General features: G+C 44.7%; 1 protein-coding gene across 1 annotated transcript in view; it reads right to left on the bottom strand.

The window, feature by feature from the left end:
- WDFY4 (WDFY family member 4) overlaps nt 1-7,814 on the bottom strand; it is a 151,660-nt gene extending 143,846 nt beyond the window's left edge. The window contains exons 1-2 of the mRNA XM_067300021.1: nt 7,613-7,814; nt 4,213-4,377 (exon numbers count right to left, since the gene is read on the bottom strand). The gene's annotated coding sequence lies outside the window, so the exon portion shown is untranslated. The remainder of the gene's footprint in view (nt 1-4,212; nt 4,378-7,612) is intronic.
- Between the last annotated feature and the right edge of the window lie 19,578 nt (nt 7,815-27,392).

The raw sequence follows: 27,392 nt of genomic DNA, 5'->3' as shown, positions 1-27,392 counted from the left end.
AACACAGCTCATTGCTTTACTTGACCAATTTACTGTCTTCTAAGAATGTAGAAGAACCCTCAACGCATCATTACACTCCCCTCAAAACAGAAAAGCAACCGTATACCTTCATTTCTAGCAAACAGATTCTTTCTCTACAGTGGCTCTTTGCTTACTGTTTTAGTGAATCAATAAAAATGCCAAAAAGCAGTGTAATTCAGAAAGCATGAGTCAGTCCTCCTACACCAATACACATACACCTCCCTTCAAAAGCAAACAAAAAAAACAAAAAAAGACCATTATGAGCTGGGTTTGGGAATTACAAGCCAACAATAGTACCACATTTGGGATTCTCTGCCTTCACCATCCATCAGCTACGCAGCTTGCTTACTGCTTGCACTCTGCCCATTACAAGCCAGATGAACCAGTTTCACTTCCACACTCATGCAGCAGCTCTGAGATGAAGAGGGTGACACCACCTTGTCACTGTGCACCAGAACACCTGCAGTGAACAGATGGTCCCAGCAGACACCTACCCCAGATGTGAATGCTGATCCTCCACCCACCAGTGGATGGGAACTTACTCTACCCTAGCCCCTACTCCACTCATCATTCGGAGATAGAGAACTAGGAGATTCTGACCAGACTCTAGGAGTGCCAATCTGGAACTTTCTACCTCAAAAACACTTTGGGTTTCACTGCTGTTGTTTTAACAGATAATTGAGGAAAACAACAAAGCCCTGTGGGCAGAAAAAGTATGATGACTGTGCCCGCATGGAGTAAACAGGAAGACTCTGTTCCTCATGACTGTGTGGGAGGGACGTTTGTCATATATTATACTTAGCCCTGGTACGGGACATTGGCCCACTTGAGTCATCACCAAGTTGTACACTGTGCTGGGAAAGCCTGGGTAATATTTTATGGGAGTCAGCGAGGGCACAGTTCAGAGTCACTCTTTTTTAAGGAGGCTGCTGTCACAACTCATGTGGCATATCCTGCTCCTAAGGGAACCCTCTCACCTTGGAAGCTACTCTGCTAAGCCTAAATCAATGCTATCAGGAAGAGCATGAAATGTCAGTATTTCTTCCACGTTAAGACCTGACTTGGTAAATATCTGTTTTAACAAGTAACCCACACTCCTACCCCGTCCCTAGATTCACCTTGATCATTTGTGTAAGAATCTCAAAATCCTTTGCAGAAGCAGTCATTTTATAGATGGGGAAACTGAGGCATGGAGAGATTAACAGAAGCGTTTACAGTTATCTCAGAAAGCCAGCAACTGAGCAATCAATGGCACTGCTTGAAGACAGGCAAATATGTTTATCAATTTTGTCTTTTTCTGTTCATAATTTACTTAGTAGGTCTTTCTTGCTGGTTGCACAGCTAAGGTACAGCAAGGCTGGTCACTCAACAAATTCTCGGGCTATGAAGCTACGTAATGACAGATTACAGACAGCATTCTCATATCCTCCCCTCTCCACAGAAACTATTAAAGCCAGGTATACACATACACACAAAAATTCATTAATGAAGACTTAATTGTAATGAACTATGTAATCTTCATTTTCCTTTCATGTACGTCTGGAGATTAAAGATTTCCACATACACTCAAATTTCTTACAATTTGTTTCATTATTTACTGCAACAGTCTAGACTACATGAGGCATATTAGACAAAGTATCAGACTCCGAACACAAGTCTGTTCTCTGCACTTGCACCATCTACTTTAAGTATTCCTTGGCCTAATGGCCTTTTCTTGGGTCTACAGTTTCACTTGGGTTTCTAAAACCTTTGTACTTTCCATTTCTCTTGGAGGATAATTACTCTCCTGTACCAATCAGCACACAACAGACCCAGGATTTGAGATTTTGGTATTAAGGATAGCTTAGATATTTTGAAAATGTCTAATCTGTTGGCTCCCTATCGCACCCCACCACTTGTCCTGATCTGCAGGGTAAATTAAGGGCTTGTTTCAGTTCTGGTAAGTTATACATATCAGAATGATACAAAAAGTAAAGTCTAAGTAATAAATATTTAAAAAGACATATTAGTGAAAATATATCAAATAAACCAAATGTTATCATTTGGAAAGTGGTATCAGTTAACAAAGAGGAAGTGGAACTTATTCATGTATTTTCCCTTTTGTTCTAAATGAAGTCTGTGTGAAATCACACTTCAATGTGGCTAGGCCTTTTCAGACTGATAAGACAAAAGGGAAGGAAGGCCTGACCAAAGCTTACAGGAGCACAGGCAGAGCGCTGATACTAAAAGCTTACTGGCTGAACAAGCATGTTTTTTTTTAAATTACTCATTTTTAATCAAGACTTAACTGTATTTACCTAGGATTAACTCTTCCAGCAGTCCAAAGACTGACCCCATCCACTCTACCTACAAAATCCCAATTTGCACCAAGATCAAGAAATTCATTTATATGTTAAAATTGTTTGTTATTAGGGAGGGGTCTCACAGCAAGATGGTTGACTGAAACACAATGAAGTCTGACAGCAAATTTCACATTTTGGTCCTCTTTCTACAGTAAGTATCCGGAAAAATGGTAATCTAAACCCCAACGTTTTGATAACTATCAGAAACACATGGTTCACAGCATCCCAAAATTCACTTGGTGATGCCTCTTTGTACTTTCTTCCCCTCCTCGGCAGCCAAGCTAAGTCAGTTCTCTAAACAGTCGTGCAAATCGATCATTTTAAATGAGCAAAGCAACAGGGACTCCACTACCTCCCAAGGAAAGCTGTCCAATGTCATAACAGATACAGGCAGTGGAAGGAATCTCCTGTTTTTTTCCCCTCTATAAACCAGTTTCATCCCACTAATTTTGGTTCTCTTCCACTTCAACCTTTCAGTTTGTCTCCCTCCTTGTGGCTCATACCATTCTGTGCTCGTAGGTGGTAATGATAGTACCTCAAAAACAACACTGTGCCAGGCCTTGTCCATTTACTCTTTCATCTTTCAGTCTTTCCTAATCACCTTTGTTCTTCTCCCCCTGAGCTTCCTCTGCTTTTCTTACATTATTTACACTTTCCAGTCCTATGCTTAATGATCAAACTTGAGATAGCATTTCATGAAGCAAACCTGAAAAAAACACCAAGAAGATTTACACTTTGACATCATACTATTTTTCTTCCCAAATATAAGGACTGCAATGAATTACAAAAAAGCTACAAAATTCAACTCCCTACTTATTCTTGCTAGGTCTATTTGTCTGTAAATTCTTTGGGGAAGGGACTGTCTCTTCCCAAGTTCTGGCACAGCACTCTATACAACAGGGGCCTAACCTGGTCGGTGCCTTGAACCAAGCACTGACAAAGTACAAATAGCAGGGGAGTTTTAAAACACTTGTCAGCTTAGAGAGAGTTGAGAACTGTTCGAAGAACAAATCTCAGTTCAGTAGGATATAACCCATTTTTTCAGAAATGTAACTACCCTGTTTCAGCTTGTTACAAGGAAGTATGACACCATTACTACCAAAGGAGTTGCATTAATTTACAGTAGGGCTTAATTTGTTCAAGCATATTTTCATTTTGAGTAAATCTCTGTTGGACAAGGTTCTCTGCAGTACAACCTGGCAAATCATTAATTTAGTCTCAAACACTTAACTGCATTTCTCTTCACTCTTGTTTGAAGAGCTTTTCCATGCAATCCAAAAGTGGCGATAAAACTGAATCACCCTCTCTCTCATGCACCCAATTTTCATTTTGTCCATTTTAAAAAGTAGCTTCTAAATATCTACTTGGGAACAGTTTCTGCTCTACTTACACTGTATGTGCCCCTATTGCAGCTGAGAAACACAGATATTGAACTTGCTTTTGAGGTGTGAAATAATACCCTCAGCTCAAAAGCAAACATAGAACGCATCTAGCTAGCCATGGACAATATAATTGTAACAAATAACTTCAAAGGAACAAGACCATGGCAATTCTGATCGTCCCAAAACAAAAGCTCATGAGACAAGGGCATGCAGTTACACCAAATCAAACAAATCTCCATTAGCAGCAGCAACAGATATACCCCTTGCACCTGCAATTCTATCATCATCTCTAAAATAAAGGATCCAGGCAAACCCCTGCTCCTTTTTCCTCTTTATGCCATAATTTGGGGTGAACTTTCACTGAAATCTTTGCTATTTGAAAATGATCCTGTCACAAAAAAACAATTGCAGGATAATACTGCAGCTTCCTTGAACAATTCAACAGTTTCTTCCTTTTGCTTTCATACCTGTGCTTCTAGATTCAGCAGCTCCTGTTGCAGGCAATAACCACATCCAGAGAAATTGGCTTTACTGCTTCTGTCCTACTAGGCATCCTGGTGCACACAGCAGCTCCCACTCTGCTCTTTAAACTTTCCACCGTGAATCACTTGATGAGCTGCTGCACTTATTTCCTGAGGAAAGCAGAAGTGGAGAAGAGCAAATGAACCACATGTTCAAGACCTGCCAAGCACCCAAAGCAACTCAGAGCAATTCAGCTGATGCATGAAGCTAGAGGGCAGGGCATGCCTCTCCCTGGGTTCAGGGTAACTAAGTAGATTCCCCCATATCATATTCACAAAAAACGGTGCCTTTTTTAATTTAAAGTGTGCCAAACTACTAGAGGAATTCACCACTGCAAAGCTCATGTTTTCTGTGCAGTCTGTGCACACAGAACAGGCAACAGCTGAAGTACCTTCCCCAAATGCAGTGTCCTTGAACTAAGCACATGCAAAAGCTGAGGTGAATGTTGAGTCCTTGGCCTCCCTATTGAAACAGCTGAGACAGCTGCTCAGGGATCAAGAGGCAGACAAGCACCGTATGCTCCACTGACAACATAAGGGAGCCTAAATTAACTAGGGGGATGGGAAAGGACTACTTCTCAGCTGTTTGCTTTTTTGTTCTTTCTAATGACACATGTCTGAAAGGCTTTATGATTGGTTTTGAAGGGAAGGTAGGGTTTAAACATTTCTAAACAGGAAATTCAGGTGTTTCCTAAGATGCTTCTCCCAGAGAATTTTCCAGTGACCTTGAGAATTGGTGAGATTATGGCATTACGGTGACTGAAACCTGAAGGGATTTTATTCTAAATGTTTAAAGCCATCTGTTTTCTGTTAACATTTACTCAAATCAAACGCCTGAAAAAGTATGCAGGAGAAAAATAACCTTTCCTTCCAGCTAAACCAGGGCAGTATTCAGACTGGATGCTCCTGATGCTTCCATAGCTAAAAGCAGCAAGTCTCCAAGGAATGGATTTCACTATTGGACTGGGTTAGGTTAAGAGAAAGACAGGAAAGTGATTGCCTGTACACCACAGGGACCTTTCTCAATGCAGCACACAATGCTCTCAGGGGATTGTTCTTATTTCTGACTGTGAAAATATATTTACCAAAAGGAAAATCAATGGTAGAGGCAGCAGCAAAATCACAGGCTCAGTTTATCCTTATACAGATTATACTATGAATTATGCAGCTCTGCAACTTTGGAACAAACAGAAATACATCTCTTAGATCCTGAGGAAAATACTCTGCTCCAGGCTGTACAGACAGCAGCCTCAGGTTGACCAGGGTTTGGAAAGCATTAGCTAAACTAAGTGTATCTGCATGGTGCTTTCCAAGCAGACAGAAGATCACACTCCGAGCCAAACACACATGGAGTAGCTCCAGTGAACGTGACACTGAGCCCTCTCTAATGAGCCCAGCCAAGAGCCTCACTTTTGGCTGAGCTCAGTGCTGCACCAACATGGCTGCAAGACCTCTGCGCAGCACTGAGAACATGCAGAGCAAGCTCATGTTGCCTGCAAAAGGCTGTGCCAACATATCTACTGCTTTTCTCCCTTAGACTGTTCAAATATTAGCTGATAGTCTCCCAGGCTCAATCTAGCCAAAAACACAGTGGTGGGATGTATGACAAAAGCACAGAGACACAGAAGAGCATATCAGTACCATTCCAGAGAGAACATCATTGTTTTCCCTTTCCTAGCTCAAAAACAAGCCTAAACGTTACCACTGCTGCTCCATTTCCCCTTTTAAGCGTCAGTTTAAAACCACAAAACAGAAGGTCATTTGCAGCCACCCCTCCATGCTGTCTGATCAGAGGGGTTTATTTCCCAGGAGCCTTCTCCTATCCAGGTGGAGCCCCCCCCCGCACTACATGCTGTCAGGACTCACGCAGTCACCCAGTCACTAGCAGACTTCTAACTCATGCTGCAGACTAAGCAACACTTTTCTTTTTCATTCTGCACTAACTTCTGATGGGGCTGAAAGTCCAGAACTTTACCCCCCTCCCACTTCATCTCTGCTTCACTGAAGCAAAACAACTGTAACCAAATTATCTGTAGTAAAAATAACACAAGGGGTAAAGACAAGCTAATACCTAATGCAGTAGGAGGCTGTGCTACAACTCCTTTTGTCGGTGTGGGCCATTTATTTAATAGCCCTTTGCACCACGCCTCCACCTACAAAAATCAGGAGAACAATCCTACCTTTTTTTAGTCTTTTTTTCCCCCCAGTCTCACAGATAAAAGCATGTCTCCTACACCCTTACATGTGCATCCACGCACAGGGCACCTAGTTCAAGGGGACCCTCTTCTTGGTTGAGACTTCTAGAAATTATGCTAATAACCTTCTGGACACAGGAGCTAGCTCTACCAACACCGACCAGAAACTGCATTCTAAGTAGATCCTGTATGGCCCAGTGAAGACACTTCCTGCTGAAGCTACTGTACCCAAAGTACCCCAGACACTCATGGATGATATCAAGTTTGACTTCGGTGCCATTCAGCCTTCATCAAAAGAAGGAGCAAAGGGGCGGACAACCTCAAGCTCCAACTACGAGGCAGGTACAAGGATTGAAAGGAGCAATCCCAACCTTCAGCCCTGCTCTAATCCCTGATATTCCTATTATATACTGTTATATTCCTGTTATAACTAGTGCATAACACACAGTCACTGTTGGGCTGAATATAGTGTATGCAGAGAATCACCAGCTCTAAGTCAGTGTTAACAGGCAGGCCTGGAGGGAGAGAACTAGCACTGAAGATCTGTAGCCATTTCCATTGCTTCTAGTTTCTCAGAGCAGTGTTGACACTGCCATCTGATCTGACCCAGAATTAGTACATTTTCAGAGATAGACAGCAAAAGGGGCTTTCCATTTCAAGTTCTGCACATCCCTCCCAGCACTGTCAAGAAAGTCACTCCAGGTAACCCCACACACATACAAGCACCAAATCTTGTATAATCCAGCATGGCCACGCTTCACCAAACTAGCTTTGAAGATTTCCTCAGGCTGTTCACCACACCGGAAAGCAGGCCTTTCACAGTTATATAAACGCAGCAAAGAACTCTAGTAACCAATATGACTAGAAAAAAACAAAAGCAATTTCTCCCTGGCTCTCATACTAGCACAGCTAGCTCCTTCCTCCCAGGCTCAGACACCTTAGCAATCACGCTAAGCAACACCGGGCTGCCTGAGGCTAGGAGCTGGAGATAACCAAAAGGTCCATCTGTCTTACAGGCTCAAATAATGTGCTTTTTACCTATTTTAATTAAGCTTCTGCCTCTTGTCACTCCAACTTCTACATACAAGGGGAAAAAACTGTTTCATGCCTTTACAGTAACAATATCACCCACACTGTGGTATCTTAGTTACCTTAGTGGTCCAGGACAGCTAGAAGCCATGGCACTTCTCCAGCTTGAGGCTTTCAACCACTGCAGATTTTTCCAGAAACCCAATAACTTGCAGTACATTTCAGTTTCATTAGATTCATCAAGTGGGCTGACTAGCTATACCCAGAGCAAATATGTCCTCTGGCACTTGCTGCACAGCTGCCATTGCCCAAGGGCTAATAGTGCAGCTGAACTGCAAACACAGATGGGATGGAAGTTCGCAAAGAGGAGGCTGTACTCATCCCTCCAGCAAGTCTCTCTCCCTGCAGACACAGGAAAGAAAATACAGCTGTCATTGCCCAGACAACACATTTTGCAATGCACATTCATAATCTTTGATCTACAAAAGAAAAGGAGCTAGGTAAACACAAGTGCCATTCAGCATTGCAAAGTGTCCAAAATTTGAGCCAGCTGCAGTTTTTCACTCCTGGCTTTTCCTGCTACAATCCAGCTAGTTTTTCTTCTAAAAAGGAGAACTGGACATTGAATGACTTTTCATTTATTTAACAGAACAAAGGGAAGTTGTTCTGTTTCAATTCCCCCCCCCCTTTTCAATGGCAGAAGTGATAGCGAGACTGTAGACAGGCAATGCAAAAATTTAAACCATCTGCTTCACTATCATTTTCAAACACCATCATTTTCTCAGCAAGCTTTTAAATTTGCACGGAAAGAGAAGCTCCCCTCCTGCAGCAAACCTCCCCGAAGAAGTGATTCACCTGAAAGAAACGGGCCACCAAGCAAAGGGCCGCTGAGCTGCAGCCCGGCGGCCCAGCCGCTCTCCCGTCACACCGCGGGCTCACCGGCCCGTTCGGCAGGGCCGCGCTGCGGCCTAGCCAACGTTTCCCCCGCCAGTGGCTATGTTGCGATTTACTTTTTCAAAGTCCCAGCTCTCAGAGTCAAGCGATTTATGGCTCTCCACCTATTCCGGTTATGTGGAAAAGCTCAATAAACCGAAAAGGGGTCAAAAAGGAGGCGAAGGAGCGCCGCGCGGCCCTTCCCGGCCGCAGGCCGCTCCCTGCGGGGCCTTGGGCCCGCGAGCCGGCAGCAGCGGCCAGGCGGCGGCGGGGGCCCGCGGGGGGACCCGTCCCGCCCGCCGTTTCGGCCGGGCCTCCCCGGGAGCGCACAGCCGGGGGCGGGAGGTGAAAGCCGGCTCCCGCGGCGCTGACAGAGCCGGGCCGGGCCGGGCCCCTCGGGGCGCTCCCGCCACCGCGGCGCCTCTCCCGCCGGGCGCAGCCGCCCCCCGGCGGGGTGGGGGGGGGGGCGGCGCGGCCCCCTCCCCTCACGGCCGCCGCCGCGGGGGCTCTTCACCCCGCTGCGGGCGCGGGACGGCGGCGGGGGAAGGTGCGTTTCGCCGGCGGCGGCCGGGGCAGGGGGGCCGCCGGGGCCGCTGCCACCCACACGAGGAGGGGCCGCGGGCGGGCGGGCGAGCGCCCGGAGCGGTGCCGCAGGAGCAGGGCCCGGTGGCCCCGCAGGCCGCTCGGGCCGGCGTTGCCGCCCGCCGCGCCGCGGCCCCGCCGAGCGGCCGCCGCCGGGACGCCCCGGGCGGTGCTGCGGCGCGGCCGCGCTGCGCGGCCCCTGAGGCGGCTCGCGCATGCGCATGGCGCGCGGGTAGCGCGGCGGCCGCCGTGGCGCGCCCGGTGGGGAAGCCGCCGCGGGGGGCTGCTGCGGCCCGGGCGTCGGCGGGCGGCAGCTGCCGGCCACGCGGGGACACGGCTGCGCGGCAGCGCCGTGACCGGCCTGCCACATCGGGCGGGGGCTCGCCGCGTCGGAGCGGGAGCTCCGCTCCAAACCTGCCCCCCGGCAGGGCCAGGTCCTTCCCCAGACACCATAAGCCGCCCTGCGCGCCCCCGGCGGCCAGGCCGCGCCTCCGCGGTGCGGGGTCTCGTCGGTATTAGCAGCGCCCCGTGACGCGCAGAATTTCCCTCGCGTAAGGTTTCCGTTATTTAAAAGTGTTTCATTAGAAATTAGAACAAAAGCTCTCTGTCACCAAAATTCTGCAAATCAAAATGGGATTTTTCCTTATGACCTATGCTTTAGTTTAAACAGGAATGAACAAAAATAAATCCAGTGGCCTGTGTCTTAAAGATGCCAGGCCAGAGCACTAGTTTTCAGCCTTTTTCAGTTTGTGCAGTCATGAAGTAGTTTCCTACGAACCCGTACATAGCTAGGGTAAGGCCACTGCTGCTACACAAAAGATAACAGAAAAGCAGGTTTATCTTTTAGAAGCAGTCAGCACTAGGAAGGGGGAAAAATAACCCACCACAGATATAATCACAGAGATACCCTAAAGAACTTTAATCTACTATTTTTTAATCCTGTGTGTAAAAAAAATACCACCAAAGTTATTCCTGAGTTAGTCAAACAATGCCAAACTATAAAAAAAAGAAAATCACATTTAAAAATTGCTTTGTAACAAAGGATAAAACATTCTCTCTTAAAAGTGTCAGAACCAAACATTTTGATCTTGGTGCAATACCTCTTTCCTCATTTTTTCTCCAAAAGAAAACAAAAAAGTATCAAATTGGAAAGCTACTCTGGGAAGTTGCTATTTTCATTAAATGCCACCTACTGACTGGAAAAATGTTGGAAAATTTTTAGGCAGCTTGACTAAACACTGATCTCCAAATTGGAAGGCATGTTAGCCTGATGAGACTGAGGATGGCAAAATGCAAATGCAAGATATAATGCCATACTATTTCCCCCCTCCTATACCTCAGGTTACCTTTCTACTACTGGACACATAGCAATTAATTGTTTTCATGATTTTGAGTTATGTGCAGTGAAAGGATCATGATACAGAAGTCCTGCAGCAAAACATTTACAAAATACAATTAGAAAGGTAGACCTGAACACATAGCAGCCATCAGAAGACAACATTCACACACACCCTCAAACAAAAGCGCAAAATATAATTACATAGACGGATATTGCCCAAGAGCTATTTTCTAGGAAGATTTCCCTTCTCGCTTTCTGAAGAATCATCACCAAAACCTCTGCAAAGAACACTTTTTTTAAAGTCTCAGAAATCAGTCCCTGTCCCTTTTTAACGTCCGTCTTTGCTCTCTACAAGGACATTCTGTAGCTTGCGCAACCTACAGCAAGTGTCATCTTCTCGGAGGGAATAGGGAGCCTGAAGTTCAGGTTAAACAAATTAAGTACAATTCTTGCAACACAAGTATGAGAGCAGTCCTTTTTCCATCTCTGGCTTCTCCTCTACTAATGACTTTTTTTCTCTCTTTTCCAGGTTCCAATTCTATTTATAAACTCCTGCTCCTGACCTTGAACTCCTGTAAGCTGCACTCCCAGAGAGACTGTGTGTGTGCGTGTGTCCGGGCTGCTTTCCCACGGCGATAACCCCTCAGGTACCTTCCAAAGCTGATGAGCATGCTTAATAAGCTGTCACACCCTATTCTTGTGTAAGCCTAGCTTTTCTACTATAGTCTTCTAGCTCTCTGAATTAGTCTCATCTATATTCCCCACTCTTTACTTCTTTACCTACAGGGCTAATGCTCCTGCTGCACTTGGTTGCTAGCTTTTGCTATGCCATACAAAATTCTAGGCAGAAGCAATGGAGACAGACTGACATAAGCAGTATGGTTTTGCTGTCTGATATGCTCGTTTAAAAATAATTCTTGAAGCTGAGTAGCTCCTTGGGAACTGGAGTTTCCTCTTTTCCTGAGGAAGGACTGCTTTTATGATGTTCAGATGGCGCTGTTCTAGACTGGTAAGTATAGGAAAACCAAACTCTACTTAACTTATAGTCAGATTCTGTATTACTGTTTTTTTTTTCTGCTAGGAACTTGGCCTATAAGAATTCACAAAATTGCTACTGCTCAGCAGAGATGTAATACTAGAGCTGGAATTAAACCCTACTGGTAAATACATAGAAATACTTTGTTAGAGAAGCAAAGTCAGGTACCAGGAAACCAGTCTTTAACTGCATGGTCATTTGGTGTATTATTTCAGTGTATACAGCAGACCTTGAATATGCAGCTTTCAGATTTGTAGTAGAAGCTGCTACCACATGGAGTAAAGGAGGGACTGGTAACAGAACACAGTAGTTACCTTGCAGAGAAGCTCACTACAAGAGGGAAGTGCAACAGGCTCCTCAGCAGCTATTTGCCAGATAGGAATCCCTTTTGCTATGATACCTTCCCAAGGCTGTTGGGCAGCGGCTCAGAGCTGATAGCCCAACAAATTCCTTCTGGAAGGCTGTGCAACAGGATGCCAGTCCATACACTGGGGCTCTGGGGCCTTCTCTTCCTGAAAGATTTGCCTCCCTGTGAGTGAAGGAATGTGAATGGCAGGCCTCACATGGAAGTCTAAGAAGGCTTATGCTGTACTAAGAGTTGTTAAGTTGCGCAAAAACAGGCAAACACCAGTCATGAGGTGTAACTTGATCAGTTGTTTCCTAGCTCAGTACCCCAGTCACTACATAATACTCTGAGGGATGCATAGTTGCTTCTGACTTGAATGAAGCAGAAGGTACTTCGTAAAAATCTGGGACAAAGATATATTCAGAGTCTAATCCACAGGGTTTATGTCTCCTTTGTACAAACTATATAGTAACAAATTAATCCCAGAACCTGTTCTGTGAACACTGGCAGAGCAACTAGCAGCAATGCAAACTTCATCAGCAAAGTCAGTCCCATGGTCTGTGTTTTATTTTACAAAATTGGATGAGCAGCTCAGAGATGGCATCCATCTTAAAAGCCATCCTAAATGCACAGATGATTAGTGTGTAATTAAATAAGTAACATGGTCTCTAGGCCAGGTTCTAGTGGTATTTTTATTTCTATTTAAGGGCTTATCATTTCCCATTTTCGTTAATCTTTTTATTTACATTTTTATTTCTTATTTTCTGCTAAAATGAGAAGAGATAATAAAAACAAACACAAATTCAAAGAGCCCGCCTCTCCCCCATACAGGCATTCTTGCAAGAGATATTCGGAGTTCTTCCTTTCTCACCCAGCTACTTTGTCTATACAGACCATAAAGATCCAACTATATTTTACAGCCTTTTAGCACCCTGCCCCAGCTAGACATGAGCTGGTTTGCGGGTCTCAGAGGTAACATCAGCAAGGTTCACTCTGAGCAGCTCTGTGTTGGCACTTTCCTCTGCGGGTGCCACCAGGTGGCAGTACAACAGAGAGGCTTTCCAAGTCTGCTGTTCTATGAAGCAGTAGAAATTGTGCGTAGCTTCAGGTAGGCAGTTCATTTGCATATCATAATTGCAGCTTCCATCACTTTTCCTCAGTCCATCTTAAATAGTGAGACAGGAGAGTATATCATGGTATAAAAATACAACGTTTTTCTTTCCTGTTTATTTACTTTCTGTGCTTTGAGCTTTTATAGGATTCCATTTTCATACTCCAGCCAAAGCCTCTAGCACCAACAGATTTCACTTGGGCACCCAGCAGAGAAGCCACTTGGGAAACATTGTTCTGTTCTAACCATCCCACTTCATGGACACAGGTCAAAAGATGTCAGCATGGAACAGAGCAGATATAGCGTAGATGAAAAATAGAGCTTAGTAGGGAAGCAAATTACTTGTAAATTTTATCAGTTTTGTCAAATAGCTTGAGAAAAAAAATCAGGGAACTTTTTTAATATAAGATTTTTTCAGTATTTTCAAAATGACACTGGTTTGCTTTGAAAAAGTATTTTTCATTTAAACACTAAGCAAAAATTAAAAGGCTAAATATGACAAACAGAATATTTTGAGTCAAATGTCATTTGGGGGGAGTTAACCCATAATGATATTTTTTGGAGGGTTATATGGTTGTTTTATCAAAAAAACATATTTATAAAAATGAAGAGTTCAGTTCTGTCTCTGTAAACCCAGTAATACAGAGTTTTGCAATGTATGTTATTTCTTTCCCAAGCTGCAAATTCCCTGCAGTAACCCAAGCTCAGGAGCTGTCCACCTAATGATTTAGAGCCATATATTTTGGGGGGATGTAGTATTTCTGACTTTTAAATGCAGTATCTCTTTGCAGACTCATTACCCTGCAGCAGCTGTGAGTCTGTAAACATGGACAACCTCCACAGGACATTGTTTTTGAGAAGACATTCATATAAATACACAGCTGAATAGTCCAAATAGGTCTGCTCCGCTTACTAGTGTAGGGACAGGGAGAGGAAGTATTTCTCATCTCGGGAAATGGGAATCCTGGTGAAGGAGATGTTGATTACCAGAATTTTAAGACAATTTTTGTCCGGATTTTGTCTGCTCTAACGGAATGCTGATTTTAAAAGGCTATGACCCTAAAATGATTTTTTTCCCATGAAAATATTGATATTGTTAATTAAAAACCAAAAATGCTTCATCACATTTTTTAATTATATTTTGATCCAAAAACATTTTCAGGCCACATTTTTGTTTACTAAGTAAAACTACTTGTGCTGAACACCCATCTTATAGAGTATTTTTCTTCTATATATCTTGAAACATTTTGTCAGGGAGGTCAGTATTACTGTCTCCATTTTGCATGTTGGGAAACAGTGACATCACGTGTTGAAGTGACTTGCCCAAGGCCACAGCACCAGCCAGTGACAGAGCCAGGAATATTACCCTGGCCTCCAAGACCCAAGTCCAGTGATTATTAAACAAACAATTCATTAATAATTATGACTCTATTTTAATTTCATTCTTTTCTCCCCCTTTTCGTAAAATGGCTTGGAAAAAAAAGGGGGGGGGTCAGTGTTAAAATCACAATACTGTTGAAATTTTTGGCTCGCTTCATTTTTCACCCAGCCTCCAGTTTTTACCCTAGTTTCATTTTGAATCAGATCTGCCAAAATGACTATATTTTTCCCTGAGACAGCAGGAAGAGAGATGTTCCTGAGGATGCCAGCCTCGGTCCCTAGTGTCTAAAATATGCATGTGCTGCTCTTTGGCTCCTGCTGCTAAAAGAAAAAGAAAATAATCCATTCTGTGGAGATAGCATTTAAATTTTAAATAATGCATTTCTGTATCTCCTCTCTGAATCAAGAACCTCATTTCTTCTAGGCCCATGGATGGCACGAAGAATAACTGATTGCCCAGGCTGTCGCTTTTTAATGCAGCTGATTCTTGAGGTGCTACAGCTGCTGACTTACAGGTACATTGCAGTCACTGTTCTCAAAGGTGCAGGGAATGTTTGGGGGAAGGGGAGGGGAAACGGATGGAAAAAAAAAGGGAAAAATCAGTAGTCTTTCCAGATTCTCCCCATCGCATCTATCCCGGGAATATCCAAGCACCTCACTAGACAAATTTGTTGCAAGATCTGATAGAGAGCAGACTGATGCCCTCAGTCTGCTCGTATAACGGTCTGCAACATATGACTGGAGTCAAAACCATGCAGACAATACAACTGGAATCAAAGACCTGGGTTGGACAGGGTATCTAACTGGGATTTAGTCACACAGCTTCTTTTGACTCAGAACTTTGTATTGTGTAAGCGAAGCATGGAACCTCAAAATCCAGCGTGAAGTACTCCAATAAGCATGTGGTTCGATGTTAGGCATGTGAGTCGTCTCACCGGTTTCAGGGACACTATTCCCATGATTTGTGGGAAGTGGTGGCTCAAGTGTTTTTCTGTATTGAAATCAGAAGTTAAACACAAGGAAATTCAGAATTCATGTCATATAGAGACAATTTCCAAGAGATGCAGCGTCCATTTGAGAGAGGCAATGGAGAAGGAAAGGCCCCCAGCTGTCGTTTCCTTGATTTTTTTTTTTGTTTGACAGTTTTGACTGCAGTAGCAGGTCTGTTATACATGTGATGGTCTGACGAAGCAAGTAAGGCACACTTTGGAGGGAAAGGTAACATTTCACTAGACCAGCAGGTATAGCTGCAGAAAACAGACAGACTTTCAGACATAGAATCACAGAAATGTTGGCTGGAAGGGTTCTGTGGAGGTTACCTAGCCCAGTCTTCTGTTTGGAGCAGGACTGTTGTCAAAACTAGACTATGTTAATAGTGGCTTTGCCTAGCCATCTTGAAAGCCTCTGAAGATGGAGATCCTACCAGCTCTGTGGGTGTCTGTCCCAGTGTTGCACTGTCCTCTTGGTAAAAAAAGTTTTTCCTAATCTCCAATCTGAATTTGTAAGCCACAACTTGTGGCCATTGCCTTTTCTTTTACCATCTGCCACTATTAAGGAGAGTTTGGTTGCACCATCTTTCAAACTATCCTTCAAGTAGTTGTGGGCTGCTTCTAGATGCACCAATTTAATACAGGTAGGGGTTTGTCCATATAGCAGGCACCCATCCTACATGAAATTTATCTCCTTGCCCTTTGAAAGACAAATCAAATGCAATACTCTGAGTGACCCTGTCTCAGTAATCCTATGTTTGCCTTAAATACCCAGGAAAACTTTGTTTGCAGACAACATTTGGGAGTAATGCAGTAGCAAGAGCCAATTCCTGCTATTCAAGGGGATCTATAGTTTCCATTCCTGGAGTTATGCATGGTACTGTAAGAATGATACCTCTAGACACTTATGCAGAACAGAAAATGCATAAAGGAAAAGGAGAACTAGGATCATGCATCAGCTTGCTGTTTGTAATGCTTAGAAGTCTAGAATCTTTGGATTTGTGAGATTTTTGTTGTTTAGGAGTTTTACATTCAAAATTTAAGTCTTGCCTGGCTCCAGTGAAGATCATGAAGATGCATCACAAAACACAGAAAGCTGGAATTCTTTGTCAGATCATTCAGAATTGTCTAGGGTTTGTTTCTTTTTGTCACTGCTTCAATTGTGCTGCTTAAGAACTTCTTGTAGGTGAGACATTCCTGTTAAAGATTTTGCTTCTCTCATTAGTACAGTGCACACCCTTCACATGGTCAGAGACAAACACATTTGTAGCAAGAACAGAAAAGGGCACATCATCTTTAATGTTTAAGTTAAAAAAAAAAAAAAACAAAGTCAGGCTGTCTTATCTACTATCAAGAATAGCAAGTAATTCTCAAGATGCTTTTGCAGGTCATTTAAGTAAGATACCTATTACTCCTACTCACAGGGCTCTTTTGTGAATGAAGTCAAACAATTTTGAGGTGGTTCTTAAAGCAGTAGGAGGCATCTTGCAGGGATTTAGTTACATTTTATGCAAGTTCACCATTGCAGAAGAGGAACAAAAACTAAAGGCATCTTTAGCTGTCAGCATTATCTCTGCTTGGTAAGCCTCATGCCACCCCTGAGTCTATGGCTGCTGTATTAGCCTTCTCACAGTTAGTAGCTGCTCTCTGGAGGTTCACTCTTACATCCTGAAGTGAAAGATGAATGCTCCTGACCTAGTTATGAAGCCTGACTGCATGGGCAGGAACAGTGACTGCAAAAGATTGATAAACAAATTAATTTCTCACTGCAAAACATTCAAAATTGACAGCTTCTGCCTTATGCCTCATTCCTGAATGTACTCCCATGAGATCATAGTTCTGTCCTCTCTCAATAGTCTAAAGTGTTTGGCGTATTCATCACTACCTCCTCTGGGAAGCACTACTATTGCCCAAGACACCATTAAGCTTATGTGGTTTCTTAATTTTCAGCCAAATCCAAAGAAATTGCTCCAGTTCTTATCTCTTGGCCCAAGATGATCCCTGGACTAGAATTTATTTCTGAACCATAATTTTTCCCAAAAGGACCTTTGAGCTTCCAGTTGTTTCCAGAGCAGGTCTGCAGCCTTCCCCATTGTGCATCAGCTTACCTGGTATTAGGCCATTTCTAAAGGAGAACAGGGGAATTCTTTTTGTGGTCCAGGTATTTCTTGCTCTGTCTGCTAAAACTGCTGATAAAAGTACAGATTAATGGCAGTTGAAAGACAAGCATCCCTTTTCACCTGGAAGAAAACAAATAGCACCATCATGAAAAAGTTTTGAGCTAGTGAGCACTTAGTCTGGAAGCAAAAGTCTTATCAGACTGAAATTCCTTCTGGTCATTAGATACTTGAAAAACTGTCTGCTGCCCAGTCTTCTTCAGCAAGAGTATCCCCACAGGTCCTGCATACACATATATACATACTCTAGCTTGCTTTGCAAAAGATGGTGCTGCTGCTGATATTGATCTGAGAATTCCCACCATGGTGCTTGTTGCTTCTTTGGACCCTTCTCAATCAATTCCATTTTATATAAGAGAACAGATTCTAACCAAACAAAATGTTGCAATCTAAACAAACCGAATCTGGATTTCAGTTGTGTGCCAAAGTCCAGGGTGATTAGATCTTGGGCTTTGATCCAGACCCATCTTGCTGATGAGTAAAAATATATCAATCAGCTAGTTACAACAAGTCCTTGGCCTGCATATGAAAGCAGAAGATGAGGAGGAGGAAAAAAGGATATGTCGTATAGTAATTGGTGGGTGACAGCATGCTACGTGCAGCCTAGGGAAACAGAAATCCATTCAGTTCCCCACCACCACCACACACACACGGATTCAGCAACTTCACTGGCCCACGCGCTCTTCCGTCTCAAACACCCGACATGTTCCATAGCCTACAGCCATCAGCTTTGGCGCCAGCTGATGAATCATATCTTCTGTGAGTGTCCCTGCCGCAATAACTTATTACAGTTATCATCCTCTGCATTTAGATAGTGCTTGCCAATCTCAGGTCTCACAGCACTGCATGCAGGTGGACAGGGCTGAATGTCTTGCTTGTGACTATGGCAAATCAGATGGCATCAGGGCTGGAGGCCTTGTCTCTACACTCTCCTCCAGTTTTCTAACCCCTACGCCACATTACCTTCCTTTATTAGGTGTGTTTAGCAATCAGTGGTAAACACTTACTAGATGGCTTTTCTGTATTGCAAATAGGCAGCAGGTGGTTAATAAGCACATTTATTCTTGGATTCAGATAAGAGGCAGAGAGTAGCTCTTTTCTAGTTATTGATTAGTCAGCTGATCCCCATTTTCTAGCTCTGTAGAGAATTAGTGCTCTATGATTCACAACAGTGCTCTAAGAGCAGCTCTGAAGTAAGACAACGAGAGCCGTGGTTCCCAGCAAATAGTACTCATCTTGGCATTGGCATCTTAAGCCATCAGAAAGGCCTCTTTTGCCTCAGATCAGCCAGTCAGTCCTAGGAGTCTCATTGCCTAGAGTTCAGCAGCTTCCCAAATCTCTGAGAAATCTGCTCGGCAGGGCTGCCTTTGGCATAGCTCTGAAACAGGAAAACCTCAGGTTGTCAGGGAGCAGCAGCAAAGGCCAGCTGGGCTCTAAGTGACTGGGAGCCCAGAGAGACAACACAGGTAGCAGAGCAGGGGCCTCTCCAGCCAGGGCCCAGCCCCACAGTACCCAAGCAAAGCAAACAGGGCAGACCTGGAGAAAGTGGCCAGTTCAGCTAGAAGTCCAGCTCATCAGGCAAGTTCATGATGTTGAGCTAGGTCTATGGTCAAGTCTGGAAGCCTATCCACTGGTCATGGATTGGATCTGGTGAGGATAACCAGGAACAGACACAATCCAGTGATCACTAGGCAGGCCCATAGTGATGAGACAGGTCTGAGGTCAAGGGTATTAGGGTCCAGATCCTATTGGGTCTATAGCCAGGCACAGATATGGCTGTAGTTGAGCTAGAAACCAGTACTCCTACAGCATATTTCAGGCTAGGATTGAAAGCTCCCAGCCTGAGCTTAAATGGAGCTCCTGGGCCTATGAGCAGAGAGTGTGGGCAAATGCCCCAGGTGAGGCTGGTCAGGGCTATTAAGGAAGGCTATTAGTGCCCTTCAGGGCTCTGGTATAGGCTTTTCTGGCCTTTCCTTTCTGAAAGTCAGAGCAACTCTACTGTTCTCTGTAACCCCACTAGAACGCTCCCTGTGCCTCTACATGAGGGTTTTTCTGGTACTATGATCTATGTATCAGCTGCAATGATACAGACAAGTCATGTTCTGTAGCAGCAGGTGGGTTTTATTCAGAATTGCTGGTACAAGGACTCATGCTTGGGCTCTGCAAACTGAGGCTCAGCATGCAACTTTGGTCATTGTCAAGGTAGGGAGGTCAGCCAGGTGCCTTTTCTGACATTTCTGTCCCAATCTTCTCATCAGGGTATTCTCAAACTCCCCTCGAAGCTACCTTCACCAAATAAGAGGGAGGAATTGGTGTCGCAGAGTTGTCTCTATTTTCCTCAGTTTTACCGCCTCTGCGCTTATCAGTTTCCATTTAGTAATGAAATATTAGGCTAAAACAGCTGACCTGGGCTAAACTGGTAACCAGGTGACTGCATGCTCTAAGGGAGAAACTAAAAGCAAAGGCAGTGAACATAAAGCTTTCACAGAATATTTGTCTGTTCTTCACATCTTTATACTCCTTTAAGTAAAATTACTGCACTGGAATAATTGTCTCCTATAGCTGCCAGATTAACTTCAATCCACATTACTTAAATTGTGTACTCTTCAGTTTACAATTACTGTTCTTCACAAGTAATTGAAGCACTCAATATCATTGTCATTTGGAAGCAGCGTCTGAGTCAGATAAAACTTGATACAGGGAAAATAAGCTAAATTGGCCATTACTCAGCTTTCTTCCCTGCTGCATCATAGTCTGCTCTGAGCCCTTTCACCTTTTACATAGTGTCTTTTAATATGGAAGGATATATATGTACCCATCCAGAAAGCATTCTGCTAGATGTGTGGAGGGGGCAGCTGGCAGTAATGGGGAAGAGATGTAGAAGAAGAGGTGACTTGGGCTGCAGATGAAGCAGCCTTCAGGGGTGATGGTGCATCCCCAGCCCCTCTCCAAGGGTAGGGGCAGTAAGGGATGTGGTTCTGTGGGGTAGATACAGCGCATGGGGACACACCAAGGCACTGTGAAACTAGCAGTGGGGTGGGAGGGGGCTGTGAAACTCGAGGAGAATAAAGGTAAATACAAGCTATTGAGATCTGTTGCCCCAGCTGTCCTGATCCATATATGTAGCTCAATACACAAGCTTCAGTGACCAAACATTCTTTAGGGTCTTATTCCTTCTAAACACCTGCTAGTTTACCTTTTTAGGTAGGACCTATCCTCAGTGTTTCTTCCAGGAAGTAGTTCTTTAAATCATCAGAGCAAAGCACTGCAGCCTTCAATGGAACCACTTGCTATACGTGATTGTTTTTCTCTCTCCTAACTGGCTATTTTTATAGTTATTTTTTTCTTCTGACAAATAGTTTCTTTACCCAAAAGAGTGTATCTGGGAGACTCAGGTCTGAATTTCTTATGTTTAATCTGGGAAAGAAATGGGTAAATTTTTTGTTTCTATTTTGAAAGTTGCCTTAAGAATTGGAAAAGTATAAGTCAAAAGAAAACATTTCACACAGGGTCAGATGGAATGCTGTTGACACAGAGTACTTTCTTTTAACCAAGAAACACTGCAAAATTAGTGTTTAGGGTTGAACTTGGCTGTTTGTTTGAATGTTTTGATTTCACCCATGAACGTGATAATCAATTATTGATATAGGTCTATATGTCATGCCCTTCCCCAGAGGAGAAAATCAAGCTTTCATGGCAAGTGGCTAGCAGAATAAAGTGTCTCGAGTTTCCCATGAGATTAAAAGTTCAGTTAGCTTTATCCCTGTTATGGTTTACTGTACATGCCTTTTGGCTTCCTGCTCAAACTGCAAAATGATGTGTCTAAACAGCATCAAAGCAGCTTTTCTCCATACAAATTCAAGCCTGACAAGAAAAGCCAAAAATGTAGAGAGAGAAAGGTCTGATGACTGATTTGGAGGAGTGATTTTTAGACCCAGGGACTGAGGTTAGGCAGAAAGTCAGAAGCGTAATTTCCCTCAACCCTTGGTCTTGGTGGCTTTCCACCACACTGGGTCAGGACACTTGCTAAGCTTGTTGGCCAAAGGATCACCAGTTAGCTACTCTTCACCTTGCTGAAGTCTAGCAAATACAGGTTATTGAGCAGGGAAACTAACTGCAGGAGCCTGCATGTTCAGAACAAAGACAACAATTCAGTCCCACTGGGCTAGACCCTAGCTTCATTGACGTGTGCAAATCTGAGACAGCACCATGAACTCAACAGATTTACAATCAATTCTACACAGCTGGTTCCACCAAGATCTCTAAAGGTCCCAGTATCTTAGCCTTTGCTGAAGCTCACACATTGAGAAGTACAGTCTCTCTAAAGGGCCAGGAACCTCTTGCACTGCTGGAGACATGACTTCACAGCCAGTATTCAGGATCCAAGATATGATAGATCTTCTTGAGAACGAAGAAAGCTGCCAGTCTCGGAGGCTTTTGTCAGTGCAATTCATCAATACAAGCCAGAAGGGCGATACTGCAGGGCGTGCACTTTGTCAAGGAAGTATTTGCCACCTTTTCTACCTTGTGGAAGGACCTGCTAGGCAAGAGATGGTGAGGAAGAGGGGTGTGCTAAGAGCAGCCAGGGCAGGATGGGTCTCTGCTACCCAGTCAGATTCGACTTTCATCCGAATATCTGTTTTTTAACTATTTCATCAACTGTTTGTCCTTCCTGCAACCTCTTGCTGAATACCGGCGTTGCCTCCTTCCCAGCGAAAGGTGAGGGACAGCTTTACAATCACTGGTAGGTGTTACTATGGAGCGATGGCATTCCCTCGCCCCCCTCCCGCCAGGCTGTCAGTGCCGGGAAGAGAGGTTTTTCTCCCTTGCCGTGGCTGCCTTGCCGAGAGCGGTGGGTCGCTGCTCCGCCGCTCCGGCTTTTTCCCCTGGCTCCGGCTTGGAGAGATCCAGCTCCCGGGCTGGCTGGTGCCGAGTCAAAGCGTCTGCTGAGCGCGGCCGCAGGAAGATGCGGCGGGGGAGCGCGGCGTGGGCGCTGCTCCCTGGGAGAGGCATGTCAATAACGCCGATGCGCGGCCAGTTAGCAGCGGGGCCGGGGCCAGCGCTCGTGCCTGCGCGCTGCTGATTTATCGGCGGTGATTACGGAGGCGCTCGGTGCGTAGTTTGGACGGGAATTAATTCGGGGCCGGATAAATAATGCATCACGGTTTATTTAGCGCGGCGCGAAGCGTCGCCCCCGCGCCAGCGCTGGGAGGCGAGAGGAGCGGCGCTTGGGCGGAGAGCGGCCGGGCGCGGCGCGATGCGCGGGGCGGCGGCCGGGGCCGGGGCCGGGGCCGGGGCCGGGCGCTGAGGAGGGCGGCGGCGGCGGCGGCGCGCCCGGCGGCGGCAGCAGCAGCAGCAGCAGCATGCTGAGCCCCAAGCTGAGGCAGGCGAGGCGAGGTGAGTCGCCGCCGGCACCGGGCGGGAGCCGCCCGCCGGCGCGGGGTCGGCGCTCGGGGCCGCGGGAGCCGCAGCGGGCAGCGGGCGGGCGGGCGCGCGGGGGGGATTTGGGAGCGGGAGACCCGTGCTGGCGTCCACCGGCGGGGTCTGCAGTGTCAGGGCAGAGCAGCCGGGACAAGCCGATCCTTGTACTCTGCCTGGGGCTGCAGGCGGTCCGTGTCCGCTAATGCTGTGTTTTTAACGTCGGCATCCTTCGTAAGAGCCGGGAGACAGTTGGGGCAAGTTTGCCCGTGGCAGCTTGCGGGGGGTGCAGCACCGTGTTCCTCCAGGGCGGGAGGTGGGGAAAGTCGCCTGGTGCGAGCTGCGGGCAAAGACAAAGGAAGAAAGGAAAGAAAACCTCTCCGGGGCTTGCAGCAGCCGCTCAGAGCGGTCACTCAGACCTGCGAGGTGCACTAGGCGGTGTTTGTAAAGCCATCTGCTAGGGCTGGCCACAGCCAGTGTCTCTGCTCTAGCTCTCCTGGAGGAAATGCTCTGGTAGGCGATGCGTTGTGTGGTCTCCTGCTGCAGCACCTGTTCCTTGCTTGACATGGCATTTGTTGAGCATCATTGCCATTCACGGCCTAATGGTGGTCTTGGAGGGGTATCCTCCCGCCCATCGGAAATAGAGGCTAGAGTAATGTCATTTAGGAGCAAAAGCAGTTGCAGTTGGAAGGGTATGGAAGGATTAGGATTTTCTTCAGCCATGCCACCATTACAAAATAGGAAGTTGCCACTGGTTCTAACTGCTATGATTCTGAGATGCATCCTTGCAGCCGAATGTCACTGGATCATACGTATAAAAGCAGAGTTTTGCTCTGAACAGTCCTTAAAATGTCAACAGCCCATCAAATAGCAATGAGTATCTTAGAAGGAAGAAGCTTCCTGCCATTTGGAGGTGTCAGGATTGTACGTGTACAATCTCACTCACAGTAAACTCATATGTACTTAGATTTTGTAGAAGTTCAGCAAGCCGTTATAGGTGCTGTGTTTTTGCCATCCCTCTGCTAAGGAGTGTATATCTCCTTCCAGTCTTTAATGTATTTATTATCCATATTCCTGTGAGCTGTGATGAGACACAAACAGGCTAAGTGAGGTGACTGAAGTGATACAGGAAGTCTGTGGCAGAGCAAGGACACAGGCTCTTTCTCTCCTTCCACTTCCTTCAATGCATCTGGAAGAGACTAATTTGTATATTAATATATATTCAAGTCTAGCTGTGAAACAGATATTATCCTAGATCCCTTTATGTTACTGATGCTCAGGGGACAGACTGTAGTGTAGTTTTGTGATTCAGTTACAATTTATAGCAGTATGCGTCATTCTCTCAGGGTTTGTTCTGTATTTGGTTACAGGAGCTGTAAGCAGGGAGTGCTGAAGGTTCTGAGTGCTTCTTGAAGGAACGGGTCCCACCTTGCACAACTGAGTTGAACATGAAATGATAGTTCAGGCTCCCTGGCCTCTTGGTTGGGATTGCTCATGAAGGTTCAGGTGGTGAAGGGTGGGCAATCAGGGTACTGAGAAGGGCTTCAAGCATCTGCTGCTGACAGTGAGTATCAACAGGGACTAGAAGTCTGTTGCAAGCTGCTGCATGAGCTTAGCTGACTTCTCAGAGTAGGGGCAGGCTGTTAGCTCTGCCAGTGAGGACGTAGCTGTGTAGGGGAGGCAGCACAACTTCTGACCAGACAGAGAGAAGAGAAGGGCTAGGGAAGGATGCTCTGGGTACAGACAGACATTCATTGAGTGTGATGGGAGGCGGCAATTAAGGCAAACCCGAGGATGTTCATATATCTGGTGTAGATTTCCTATGACTGAATTACTCAAGCCACCTTGTCTGCACCTCCCACTCTTAGCTTCAGTCTCCCTGCATCTGTGCGAGTAGGGAAGCTGCATCAACTCCCCAGGTATTTCCAAATTTCTGCTCAGCATGACCTATGACATTTTATGCTGTCATTTTTGTTTGACTTATGGATGGTCCTCAAGAAAACTCCTGGGTTTGAAGACATTCAGGCTTTTGTGAGTGCTAAGTTTGGACTTGAGCTTGACATCTGGGGTGTAGCTCTTAGTATCTGTGAAAGGTGTAGTAGAGAACAAAGATATGTTGCCTTACTAGAGGTAATTGTCAATGTAATGCAGTCCTTGCCATTCCATCAGCAAGCTCGCATCTGTAACCCAGAAACAGGCATTCAGATGCACATTATGTTTTCATAAGACCTAGTAAGGAGTAAAATCTCACAGACTGAAAATCTTAATGTGCATAAATGGGCCTTCTGAAAAATCATTCATCCTGGCTAGGCCTGAATGGGTTTTGCATTATTTTTTCATCTACAGTGTTTTATGTACTGTAATTGCCAGGGTCCAGGATTCTGAAATAAGTGACTGCAATGGAAAACATCTCCTATTTTCACATTCTTTCCTGTCACTTACTGTGATGGGGCACAGAAATACTGCTTTCCAGAGTGGAGACGAGATCTTTCAGTATGGAGAACAGGGAAAGCAGATTTTGGACTACATCCTTTAGTCTCAAGGAATGCATTTTTGCTTCATTGCTTTTAGGATATTCCCCCCCCCCCCCCCCCAAAAAAAAAAAAATCGAAACCACCCGTTTGCTTTTAGGCTTGAAAAATCTTCAAGAGGCTGTACCTAGTCAGTTACATTTAAATGGGCTAGGAAATGAAAGCTGAACTGACTACAAGGGCACACGTTTGTTTTTTAGTAAGTGTTATGATAGGATTGCCCTCTTTGGCAAGAGGTTTAGCCTCCTGACCTGAGATATTCCTTCCAGTACTCCTGTCTTCAGCAAAGTGTTTCTCAGCTGTATAGGTACTAAGAATGAACCTCCTGTCCTTCCCGAGACTTTGTACTGATAGGTGTGCTGATAGTACATTGAAAATTTCCTTCACAGTCATCAGGATTAAAGGTTTTCTTTTTTTTTTCTTTTCTTTTTTTTAATTAAAACTTAAAGTCTGGAAAAAATGACAGAAAACATTTTGGCTAGCTAGCCTACTGCAGGCAAACCAATTTTACCTCAGGTATCCCTCAGCATGACTATAGTAGTGTTGTTTCTCGCTCTCCTTTTTCCTCCTCTCAAACTTGTCATAATTTAATTTTAATGAAAAGAGGGCTTTAGCATACATACTTAAAATGTTTCTAAGGATGGTATATAGTAATCTTGCCAGGAGGGACTTTGGAGGGTAAAGTATTATTATACTCCTCTGGGATTGTGCACTTTTACAATGTAAGCTTCATGTGCTTGCAGTGGGGACAGCTAGGTTTTAATATTCAGTGCCTTTGAAATGGTGTCATTGTATTTTTAATGAAAGTGTTGTGTCTTTGATTATGGGAGCATGAATACCTTATTTTTAAACTGTTTTCTTCTGGCAGTAAGGATACATGACTGCATTATCTCTCTATCAGTCCCTGCCCAAAACTTTTTGAGCTGCTTGGCTGAGTTCAACCAGATTTGAAAGCAGAAAAGGAGTATCAAAATATACTAGGATTCCACAAGCTCCAACAAAATTGGTGGCTGGATAGAGGAAAGATACCCATATCTGTGCACCTGATAGGGAACTATCACATAGCACTCAACTGATATGTGTATTCTGAAAGATAATGGCCAACGTGGCTGGCTCATAAGTTGCATACATAGGTTCAAGTCAGCCAGAAAGGTAGGGAGTGTGGAAATGTATTGAGGTGTTGGGGATGTGGAAGGGGCTGGGGATTTGAGGAGGATCAAGAGACAGCATCATAGAAGCTTGAGGTACATATGCGGGAACTGGGGTTTGTATGGTAGAAGCACACAGGGCAGGAACCAGTGGAAAACCAGGCTTCCTTAATTCTGCAGACTGAAAGTGTATTATTTAATACAAAAGCAAATGAGAGTTGAGAATTACAGTAATATACTTTGGAATCTACATTAGCATTGTGAAATGCATATGCACTGTGGATGTTAGATCTCTGTCATTAACTGTTTTGCTGTACAGATTCACCCCTACTGCTCTACGCTATTTGTTAGTGCAGACATAGCCAAAGTTGTCCAAGTCACAATACACTTGTATTCAGAGCTGATAATTGTATGTTAATCTGCTGCTTAGATGTCTGACACTTCATTTCTGTAGTATCTTGGAATCTCACAATTCGTAATGGATTTACCTTTGCACATGCCACACTTCACCGGTAATGTTTACATTCTGTAGATTAGGAATTGAAAAACCTAGGCCACATAGGAAGTCCAAGGCAGAACTAGGACTTGAAACAAGTTTCCTGAAATTTAGTGTACTGTGAAAAAATATTGGATTATCCTTCTTTCTTATTCTTAACAGTTTTTCAAAGGCCATTTTCTGTCATCAGAACAAAACTGACTTCTTAAGAACTCACCAGCTAAGAAGGTCTCAGACATCTAAATGCATCCCTGAAACTCTTTCTTGAGCAGATGGAGGGGATCTGGATATTAGGAAGAACATACTGGTATGAAATTGCAGAGGGCTGCTTGCAGGAACTTTTCTTCTGTACAAGAAACATAGAGCGACTGGGGTCATCTCTCTCAAGATTTCCTGCCTAGGGGAAACAACATTAT

This window comes from Apteryx mantelli, chromosome 7 (assembly GCF_036417845.1).
Source record: "Apteryx mantelli isolate bAptMan1 chromosome 7, bAptMan1.hap1, whole genome shotgun sequence".
NCBI classification, from domain to species: Eukaryota; Metazoa; Chordata; class Aves; order Apterygiformes; family Apterygidae; genus Apteryx; species Apteryx mantelli.
The sequence above is the reverse complement of the archived record's forward strand: the minus strand, read 5'-3'. Positions and strand labels throughout refer to the sequence as shown.